We start from the raw sequence: 12,181 nt of genomic DNA on the forward strand, positions 1-12,181 counted from the left end.
TTTAAGGGGAAAAAAATCAGGTTTTTTTTGTATTTAGTGAGTATTCCTAAAAATTGAGAATAAGCATTAATTAAATTTAATAATGAAGGAATTGACGTAGATGGATTACCAATACAGAGAAGCACGTCATCAGTGTATGCAGAGGTTTTAATAGGAATGTTGTTAATAGTAAGAACTTCAATTTCTTTGGAATTTCTAATCGCAAATAACAAAGGTTCTATTGCAAGTAAGAAAAGCAAAGGTGATAATGGGCATCCTTGCCTAGTACCTCTGTAAAGTAGAAATTTATCGGACTTCTGACCATTAATAAAAAGTTGAGCAGAGGGACCCGAATATAAAGCTGAAATAATATGAATAAATTAGGAACCCATATTAAATGCAACCAATGTATGGAAGAGATATTGCCAATGTACTTTGTCAAAAACCTTTTCTGCGTCTAAGGCTAGAAGGCCAGCAGGTTGAGTTACTGATGCACCACTTTCAATTGCAGGAAGTAATATTCTTACATTGTTTATTGACTGTCTGTTTGCTTACAATCCTAATTATTCAAAGAAATAGGACGATAGTTTGAAACTATTGAGTGGTCTTTGTCTGGTTTTGGAAGGACTGTAAGTCAAGTTGCTGTAAAAGCCCTGGTGTTGTTCCTGTAAGACTTAAATGAATAAATAATTTGAATATATGTGGTAACAGAAGAGTTGCAAATTCTTTATGAAACTCTGCAGGAATACCATCCGGACATGGAGATTTACGCAACTTTAGTGAATAAATAGCTGAGAGTACTTCATCAATAGAAATTGGCATATCCAAATTATCTCTAACTGTTTGAGAAATTTGAGGTAAATGACACCTCTAAAAAGGTATCAATGAGTGATAAATCACTTGTGGGAGGTTTAATATATAACTCTGAGTAATACTTCATAAATTCATTTACTATTGCTGTATGAGATATGGCTATTTGTCCATCCGATTTGTGGATAGCACTAATTTCAGTTTTATCTTTCTTAATTAGCAAATAATTAGCTAAAAATCTTCCAGATCTATTACCAATAAAACAGAATGTAGCTTTTGAATTAGAATTAGAGATTTATATACCTACTCTTGTACTTAATATCAAGAAGAGTTTAGTTCATAGCAAAGTTTTTGCAAGTGTATTTTGTATTTAATGTCACTGGATGTAATAAAAAGATGCTCATATTTAGCAATTTGTTTGTCTAATTCGTGTGTTAAATGTCTTATTTGTATGGGCCATAATGGAAATTGTAAACCCCTAATGTATGCCTTAAAGGATCCCATCTGTTTATAATTGATGTAGAACCTTCGGGATTGAACATAAAATATTCATGAATTGATGATTGAATTTTGGGTTTGCTGTCAATATTAAGAACATTATTTGTGTTCATGCACCATCTTCCTTGAGATTGTTGAGATACTGTAGGATGGAAAATGCATGAAACAAGCACATGATCCAAAATATCAATATTTTGGATAGTGGATTCAGAAATAGAGGTAACTAAATGAGGGGATATTAATAAAAAATCTAGTCTAGAATATGAATTATGAGGATTGGAAACAAAAGTGAATTGTTTGTCCGTTGGATGATGTAAAGGCCAGATATTCACTAATTTAGTTGATTTAAAAAAAGATTTAAGAACAAAAAAGAGGACGATTTTTTATTTGAGAACTTCTATCTAATAAAGGATCGTTTATAAGATGGAAGTCACCTCCAATAATAAGTGGAACATTACCCAATTTTAAGACTTCTGACGTAAAAAGAGATGTAAACACAGGGTCATCCTTCGTGGGACCGTATATATTAATCAAGTGCTGGACCATGTCATCAATTTTAATTCTAACTATGAGAAAACAACAATTATAATCGAAATACTTATGTAATATTTGAAGATTTAATTTTTTGAAAATAAGATAGCAACTATTAAGAGCAGGTGAGGAAACAATATTACCCACCCACTTTTTGTTCATATACGCTAGAATACTGTCATCAACATTTGTTTCCTGTAATAAACAAATATCCGCCTTATGTCTAGCCAGATAATCCAAAACTTTAGTATGCTTAACCGAATGTTGTAAACCTTTAACATTAAAAGACACAAGTTTAATACCATGAATATTAGACATCATTGAAAGAAATTAAGTTGAGAAGAAAATAAAGAATTAAAGAAAGACCAAATATACATAGTTCTGTGGAAAAGAAATGAAAAAAACGGAACAACATATAACAAATACAACATATAGACACAAATATAATTCTTGAATCGCACTAACACATAATGAAACTAACCACTCAAAACGTGCCCAGTTAAGAAGTACATCAATTTAGGCTAACTATAGATGCTTAATAATATAGTCACTTAAGTAACATTGTCATTAGTATCCATGGAGAGCTGCAAGGGTTGGTCTAAGTAGAGATGAAGGTCATCCGGACCACGAGAAGCCATCTTTCCAAATTTGCATAGTTGGGTCGAAAAGTCCATATTTGAATCCACAACTTCTCAATCTTGGATGAAGGTCAGTAAATTCTTTATAGCTTTTTACTGTTTCCTTACCAAAGTATTGATGAATAAAAATGTTATTACCGTTGACCATTAAGGATGGAATTTCTCCTGACGCTTTACTGCTGTAAAAACAGGAAAACTAAAATGATAATACAAACAAATTTATTATCATTTTATTTTTCCTTCCTAATGAGAGCCACCCAAGTCTGGGCGGGCTGGGACCTTAATGACAGCAGGGGAGGAGTTGTGCAGCACTCTGTGCATGATAGCTATCTTAGGCTGGTCAAGCCATAATGTGCACTTAGGTTTCTCCAACTCAGCTGTGTTGCACAGCTGGGTTGGCGAAACAGCATTTACTCCCAGGTACTGTTGAGCGGCAAACCAAGCCGCCCAGACAAAACCTGGTGCCGATCTCATGCTATAGAGAGCAGTGCCGGGATTGGGTGGGGAGCCTCTGCTGATGTCTCAGGGACTGCTTGGACATCATCAGGAGAGAAAAGGAGCACCGAGGCAGATGGCAGTGTCCCTAGCAGAACAGGTACGTTTAAAACAAAATCATATTATTTGCCTAATCCCCCATCCCCTTGCCTGCCCCCCACTTGAACTTTTCCACGGCCACCACTGCCCAGCAAGTTGCTTTCGACGGCTGACACAATACTGTTATCAAAGCGAGGTGTTCTGCCCATTCTTCTGCTTACCCCTTGTAGAGGAGAAATTAAATATTTGTAAAGCAAGAGAAAGTGGAAGAAATGCTTGTCTCCTTGACATGCAAACCCCTTACTTTACTAGAGATATACAACCAAAGTATCCAACTAATATGCTTCATTTCTTTAAGACTGCATTTCCGTAGGTAGGTGAACAAATGGGTATACTTTTCCAGTGATTTAATAATGTGATGTGTCTAGGTCAGAGTCTCTGACTACTCAGTTGAGAGAGCATGTCAATTCGATATCTTTTGTCTTCCACAACTGGAGCAGTCCATGGCTATATAGCATGATAACTACACATCCCCATTATTTCTGTCAATCAAATCAAAACTTATTCTGACTTCGATCAATATTTCCTAGGCATTTGAGACAAATTTTCTATTGTCAATCATAAGGACTTTTCTTTTGTTCACTTTGTCTTTCACTAATTAAGTACACTCTGCATGCAGTTTTGACCTATGTACTGAATGCCTAGCCTGTGTTTCTACCTGGATGTCCATTTCTGGTTGATTTTTCTGGGGGAGTGGTCTGCCTGGACTAATCTCGCTCCAGACTTATTAGCAAAGGGGCCAGGAGCACACTCTGGGTTTGCACCCATTTTTAGAGCTTCAAGATCCGTTTGGTATTACAAAAGAGGTGCAGACTTTTATGAGGCATATTATGTGATACCCAATGTGCTGGCGCAAAAGTAGGTCCTGTGCAGGAAAATCTGGATATCCGCGGATTTGGATGGGTCTCAGCCCCAGGGAAATGATGGAACAGCTTTGCCTGTGTGTTTATTTGGTATTTCATATACAGTTGCACCTGATAAGCAGTGATGAAATGGCTCAATGTGAGAGCACCTCTAGGGTGCCCAGTCGTAGTGGGCATGGATTTTCATAGGCACCCTTGGGGGGGACTGCACATCGAGGTAGTGTCATTCAGAGCTGGACTGGAAACCAGAGGCAGCCCTGGCCAAAATGTTCAAAGCAGCCCATTTCACTTCCTCCCCTCTCTCTCTGTCTTGCCATATCCATGCATTCATCCATGCTGAGCTTCAGTTCACATACTTCAGACTTTTTCACATCGTTTTAAGTTTGTTTGTTGAGAAAGGAAACTTTTCTTTCACCCTCTGATTTCAATTTGGCCATCTACACTTCAGTTCACTCTTGCTTGGAGGACAGCAATTCTATTTTGGTTTGCTTTTCAGCCTCATAAGTGTATTCTGCGTTCATGGGTACAGCTTATGTCTAACAAAGTGAAATCCAGAAGTATGACTCTTGCTTTGTATTAGACGTGTTGCCTTCACATTTCAAAATTATTTTCAAGGTTTGTGGCATCACCTACAAGACAGTCAGTACCCTAGAGGCAACCTTTTTATCAGACCAAGAAGGTGAAAATGTTAGTCAATGACCAAATCAAGGTCATCGAAAAAAGGGCAGGTCTTCTTAGAGATGCTGGCACTCAGAACTCTGAAAAAGCATTTTCATCAACTGCACTGAGGGCTTGAAATATTTGTCTTGTTCACAACCTTTTCGCCTCTTCCCTCATGGCCTTCAAATTGCTTATCACTCAGTCAGCGTGCAGTTAGGTGTATGTTATAGGCCACAAGTGTCTAAGACTACCCTACTGCAATCAAGTTTGCGCTATCCTCAGCATTCCTCAAACTGAAATTCGCAAATAATGAATATGTGAACTTCTCTAGTAGCAGACTTTAATCTACCAACCAAGCATGGCTCACAGTGACTGTTTCTCACCCATGCCTACATCTTGTGAAATGGTCCTCTATGCTTTACGCAACAGCACAGCTCATCACTTCCACACTACTCATTCTGCCTTGGGTGTCAGTAGCAACAGTGCTCAAAGCCTATTGCATCTTCTTAAATCTCCTCACCACCAGCTGCTCTCTAAGCCGTAATATTTCCTGATCTGAGCCTGGGGGCATCGGGTAGCTGTCATGTTTTATGAAAAAAGACTATTCATTCATTTATCCACCAAAGACCCACCTGCCTCAGAAACAAAATCACAAACTGGTGAGCACGTGTTCCATTTAAATTAAATCCCAACCAGGCGGAGAAACTCTGTGTGTAAGAAAGAGAAGACCTAGAAACAAGCCTTCTCTGACAATGCTCCGAAGCTAAGGAACTTTATCCCCTCCCGGTTCAAAATTGCTGCTTCTCTGATCAACTTCATGAAAGAAGTGAACTTAAAACAACTTTCTTCAGTCCTCATCCTTCAGACCTCCCGCCACCCGAGGAATGCTGAATAACCTCCCCCCAGGGAATGACCAAGAAGGAATGTCAGATCTTGCGCATAAAAGAAGCTATGGCAGCGTGTTCTACCCTGCCCCCCGCCCCCCTCTCTCTGTTCTCGAAGAAACTAAATCTGAACTGTCCCCTCCAGCCATATCCTGTTTCAGCTCTGTTCATATAGAGGCTTTACTTTTGTGTCTGTTTGTCTAACCTTACTCCTGATCTGTGTGCAGTGCCCTGCTGCCCTTGGAAGATAGGTCTGTGCCATAAGAAAAACCCAAATATAAACGAAGAACATAAAGCTATGGAGCGAGATTCATATTGGTTAAATATAGATGCGTATGGAAATGCTCATCTGTGATGTGAGAAGAATGAATGGGGATTGGTGATGATTTAAAGCTGTGTCTATGCAAATTCCGAAAGCAAAAGTGGGTAGAAAAATGAAAATTGGCAGGAAAAATGGACCGATGCTACTTGTAATTAAGGTTTTCAGTATTTCAGTCATGTGCTGCACTTAAACTGTGAGGGTGTGTGAAGGAAAAAGCAAATTGTGCTATACTGTGGCTGCGCCTTTTAGGTGAATAATGTATAACTTTTACATTTTTTAAACAGCAGTAATTTCAGAGGTTGTTGTGTCCTATTGGCAATCAAGAGAACGTTCTTTCTAATCCTCTATATCATTTAAGAACCATAGGTGTTAAACAAAGATGAACATTGTTGCTGTAAATTAATACAATCTGTGATTTTCAATTGCAGCTGTTCAGTAAAGTTGTAAGGAGTCTGCAGTCCTTTAAGTCAGGGTAAATGAGTTATTGTGACAGTAATTACAATAGTAGTGAAGGCAAGGAGTAGATGGCGAGACATGTTAATTCCTAATGCTCTGGAAATAAAAATATATACAAATATTTCACAATGTTGTCTTTCAGCTGATCTGTGGTTCTAGAATGAAAGGCCGCAGCTCCTCCTTTTCACCAGCATCCCCTTGAACTCCTGTTCATATGCATGTAAACTGCAGGGTGCTGCTCACTGCAAATACCTTTTTGGGACAAACAACATAAAAAAAACACTTTTATGCCGGGGTTTAATGTTTGTAAAATGTCTTTAAGGTAAAAATCTGCTTGTAAGAGTGTAAAATGTGCAACTTTTGCAGCCATGGGCCATTCCCTTTCTGCGATCATACTGTAGGGAAATGGCAGACCAATTAGAATGTCCAGCATACTGGAACTTAAACCTGTTTTTAGCCTGCATTCAAGGCATGCCCATAGGCAGGCGAAGATGCTTTGAGGTGCATTGCCATAGGGAACACTTACAGCATAAAAGGGATCTCGGAGCCGTACAGGAATTTGACTCCCCCCACAATATTTAAAAAATAAATACAAATTTGCAAAATGTAGCGAGATTTTTTGGCACGCAACATATTGTACAATATTTTCTAAAGTATAAGTGTTAGTCTACCTGTACAATTATGTGCGATTTTCTGTTGATACATTTTAGAAATGGGATCTCTAGTTTGCAGTTGTTTGCATCCTGTCCAAGTAGGGACCCTCACTCTAGTCAGGGTAAGTAAGGTACACCCTTTGAATAACCCATGCTCACCCCTTGGTAGCTTGGCAAGAGCAGTCAGGCTTATCCCCAGACCCAATGTGTAAAGTATCTGTACACACACACACTCACGCAGACACACACCCACCCACCCGGAGTAACACAGTGAAAACACTACAAAAGGACTCCACACCAGTTTACAAAAATAGCCAATGTTTATCTGACTAAAACAAGACTGAAACGGCAAAAATCCAACATACTCAACTCAAGATTGGAATTTTCCAAGTTACATAAAGTTTTAATTCTTAGAAATTAATGGTTGCATTTGACAAGGACAAAGTACCTTAAATGTGTTAAGATGAGGGGAGCAGGGGAGGTGAGTCATCAGAAAAGCTGGTGATGCATCGGTTCCTTACTGTTATGCAGGTCGTTGACACAGTTATGCTCAGGAAGGAGCTAATGTGTCGCTGTAGAAAGCGATGCGTTGGTTATATAAGTCAGTGCAGCCGTCCACGTCCGTGGATGTTGCATTGTAGTGTAGTTCCTATTTTCCCTATAGGCCCTGCGCATTGGAATAACATAAACAGCAGTGTAGACGTAGGACTGCGGTCTTCTAGGCCTCTACTGACTATGTTAGACTTAATTTAGGTTTGCGCCAGCTAGCTCAGAGGTCACTGGAAACTTTCTTGACTGAATAGGAAGTGATCAGCTTCCCTGGCTCAGACAAGAAGGGATTCAGCTTCCGACAACCGCATAAACATGACAACTTTGCTCCTCAGAATAAGAGTCAATCTCTAGAGTCGTGTGAAACAATAGACAGCTATTTCACTCAGTCAGTTGTGCAGATTTACTTTCACCAGGATGCAGAGAATAGAGAGACGGGCGTTTTCAATAAAAGATATTATTTATTGAGCAGTCTTCCTTCTCATGCAAGAGAAATGAATTGCCACAATTGCAAGACTTATTATTATAAAAAGTGCGTACAGTAAAAGGAGTATTACGAAATAATACTGCAAAAGCATTGATATGGTTTCTTAGCCATAAGATGGTTAAAATGAATAAAATATATACATTCATATATACATTGGCTAACGACCTCAACTGGTGCTTCTAACTACGCCTACCCCAGTGTACCTGACCTAAGCCTAATACATGGGAGGGAGTAAGTAGCAGTTTAAGTTAAGTTGGTTTTGCCAAGCATTTGTTTCAAGAATTCTCTCTAAGGGTTTAGTCAGCACCGTACCTCTGGAATAGAATGCAGGAGGTCTGGTATCTCCTCTCAGGACCCGATATCCCAGTTACCCACGAGGGTAGGCTGGAAACGCCGGAGCTGGATTTTCTCAGCAGGAGAAAAGACAGAGTCTTTCTCAGCGCGTCAAGGAGGAGGGGCAGCGTCCGTGGGCTTCTCGCATCTGCTGGGCTCTGCAAGGGACAGCTGTTCTGCTCCAGTATTCACCACCACCGTGTGTTTGCTTAAGGCAACGTTGGTATATTTATACCTGAAAGGTGCCCCGAGTTTGACGTAAGTTTTTGGACATAAGACGTCAATAAAGATGTCACTAAGAACTGGTCGTTCTTACAGTGCTCGCAGGAGTTCTAATACTAAACAAAACAAAGCAAGCGGGGCTTTCCCAGGTTGCTGGGGGGCTTGAGATGTCGAAAGAACTCGGTGTGCTATCTCGGAATCTAAGGAAGTGGCTTCTGCTGTGTCATGGACTGTCATGAGCTGCAGAGACGAGTTATAAAATATGGCTCTGATCGTTATGCCATTATAGGGATATGTATTGATTGTAGCTGTATAGGGGCATGAGGTCACAATATTGATCTGGGTCCTAGATAAAACACAACAGCATGGTGCAGGGGAGGTGCTGCATAATTTGCAGACATGATACCTCGGTTCCGTACTGTGTTGTCAATGATGAAGTCGGCACCCAGGAATGATAAGTCCATGGTGCGTCGAAAGTCAAGTTGTGCTGCACGATTCCACAGTGTCGCAGCCAGCACTGCATCGAAGTTGGAGCAGTGCCATCCTCGAGACTCACAGCAGTGGTTCTTCAGAGGCACTGTGTTGAAAGGTCATTGCATCGAGTGAGGATCACGCTTTGGTTCAGGCAGCGGTGAGGCGGACAGTTTTGCAATGCTGTGCCGATTTCGAATGACACTTGGAGTTGATGTGTTGATTTTTCTTCTTGTTGCACCAGAACTCACTTCTAAAGGCCCAGAACTTGAATTGGCACCACTCGGCAGAAGAGGTCTCTCAGCAGAGGAGCCCAGGTGCTTACTGTAATGAAAAATACATTAAGCAGTTTTTCACTACCGGGACATACAAAACTTAGAAGAACATGTCCTACATTTTAAATACACTGCACCCTGCTCATGTGGCTGCCTTGGTCCTACCTTGGGTGTGACTTATATATAATAAAAGGAAGGTTTGGGCCTGGAAAGTGGGTACACTTGCCAGGTCGAAATGGCAGTTTAAAACTGCACACACAGATACTGCAGTGGCAGACCTGATCTATTTTTAAAGGGCTATTGGGTGGGTGGCACAATCAGTGCTGCAGGCCCACTAGTAGCATTTGATTTACAGGCCCTGGGCACTCCTGGTGCACTGTACTAGGGATGTATTAGTACATGAAATATCCCAATCATGGAGAAACCAAATGCATCAAATTTTAGAAATAAAGCACATGCACTTTAACACTGATCAGCAGGGCTAAAGTGCCCAGAGTCCTAAAACTAGCAAAAAGTAGTCAAAACAGAGGAGGAAGAAGGCAAAATGTTTGGGAATAACCCAACAAAAAGGGCCAGCCTGAACTGACTTGGAAGTGACGGGCTGCAGCAAATTAATTTCAGTTGTTGAGAGCTGACTGCGATAGACTCAACGTTTTAACTACAAACGCCAGAATAATACGATAGGAGATTTTCACCAATTTTTTTAGATATCTTATCTGCCCAATTCCTTTTCTATAAATCTATGAAGTCAGGCGAATAAGGACTTCAAACAGGTTATTCTACTAAGAGAGATACAATCATTTTGATTTATGCTGTGTCGCACATTACCACTATATTCAGAATTTTCGTGATTGAGGGTCTCCCAAGATATGATTTTTTATGTCCTGAGGATGGTCTCGGAAACGCAAGAATAGAGACCGAAACGTCGACGATTGCTTTTTCTACCGGATAATAAATTAGATTGTAAATAGGTAGAAAAGCTTTTGCAATTGTTGTATAGAGAATTTGTATAGATCAATTTATTTGTATGTTCTCTTACAACGTTGTATATCTATCATGTACCCTTGTAACAAATATTAAATCCAAATACTCTTTCATATACACTCTTTCCCTTGCTCTCTTTTGTCTCAAAAAGATCACTGTTCAGTGACAAACAGAAATTAACTTAAAAAGACATTTGTCACAGTTGTTGTGCATTAACGGCATCAAATATATCAGGTCGTACAATTGTAGATATTTAAAATAATATTCGAAACATTAAGACAATTAAAACCCTTGAAGGTTCAATTACCATAACATATCTATTGCCCAAACCCTCAAGGGTATATTGGGTTGCTCACTTTTGTGTACCACTGCATAATGATAGCATCTGTGTGTCAGTGTCCCAGTGCTGCTGCCCGTATGTAAGTGTCTCTACGGTAGTGATTGCCGTCTTGCCAGTCCGTGTTCCAGGGTTGGTGTCCTCATGTCAATGTCATTGTACATTTATTTCTGTACCTCTGATCCTTTTCTCATGTTCGTGCTCCAGTACCAATATCTGTGCCCCTATATCCCCATCTATCTGTGCCCTAGTGTCAGTGCTAGTGTCAAGGCTAGAATATCAATGTTCTCTTGTCAGTTCTTCCAGCCCATAGTCCTTGTGCCGGTTTGACTCAATTTCAGTGTTTCACCAATGCTATGTTGCCATGACAGTAACCCTCTGCAGGGCTCCAGGGCCCAGTCTCCATAGTAGTGGTGCAGTGTCAGTATCAGTGCACGTGTCCCTATGCCAGAGCCTCCATTTCACTATCCTTACCTCAATATTCCAGTTTCAGTGTCCATGTCGGTAACCACAGATTAGTACCCTTTTGTTGTGTTCCCCAGTACAGTTATTGTCTTAGTGTCCATGTGTCATGCCATTGTCTTTGTGTTGTGTCCAAGCAAAACAAAGTTAGTGTCACTATCCTAGCGTCTATGTATCAATATCACAGTGTCATTTTCCCATGTCATTGAGCCAGCATCAACGTCTGTGCCCTCTGTCAGTGCTTCAGTGTTGTCCCAAGGTAATATCCCCATGTCAGAGTTGGTGACCCTGTGTCCGTGTCCCATTATTTGTGTCCCAGTGACACTGTCCCTGCCCCTGTGTCAGTGTCCCATTATTTAAATACACGTCTGGGCTGGGTGACAGTATTCCAGTGGCATTGCCCTTCTGTTATTGTCACCATGTGATTGGTGGCACTATTTGTCAGTGTCCTAGCATTAATTATAGTCCTGCTGTGCCAGTGTGAAAGTGTCAATATTTATGACTCGTGTCAGCCTTCCATTGCCACTAAACCTTTGTCAGCATATGCATGTCAGTGTTGGTGGCCTGTTCGTCAGTGTTCTTCTGTATGTGTCTTAGGGTTCTAGTAGCAATGTCTACATGGCATTGTACTTCCATATCCGCTCACTGTCAATAGTCACATTTCAGTACACCATTGTTGCATTCCTCAATCCGTGTCTATCACTATCCATAGGTCATGTCAATGTTCTGGTATGCTGCCCTCGTGTCACTAATTTACTTTCAGAATTCTTGTGTTCTAGCATCCCTCTATCAGTGCCTTAGAGTCACTGCTCCATCCAAAAGTGTCATCATTAGTGCTTGTGCAGAGTTCCAGTGTCACTGTTCCCAAGTCAGGATTAATGCATCTTCATGAGTGTCCCAGTGTTGTAATTTCAGTGTTGATTTGCCCATGTGAGTATCCTAGTAGCAGGCTTTATTTCCCAGTGCCTCCGTCTCAGAGTCCCCTTGTTAGTGTCATAGTGTAAGTGTCCCGTTGTCACTGTTCCCATGGCAAAGTCCTCTTTTCAGCACTGGGGGTTACATAGCAGTGCACCAGTGACAGTGTTGGTTCACATGTGCAGGGGTGATTGTGTCATGGTGCCCTTGTACCAGTCTCCAAGTGTCAGTGTAGCCCCTCTTAGGTTAGTGCAATAA

The sequence above is a fragment of the Lissotriton vulgaris genome, chromosome 8 (assembly GCF_964263255.1).
Source record: "Lissotriton vulgaris chromosome 8, aLisVul1.2, whole genome shotgun sequence".
NCBI lineage: Eukaryota > Metazoa > Chordata > Amphibia > Caudata > Salamandridae > Lissotriton > Lissotriton vulgaris.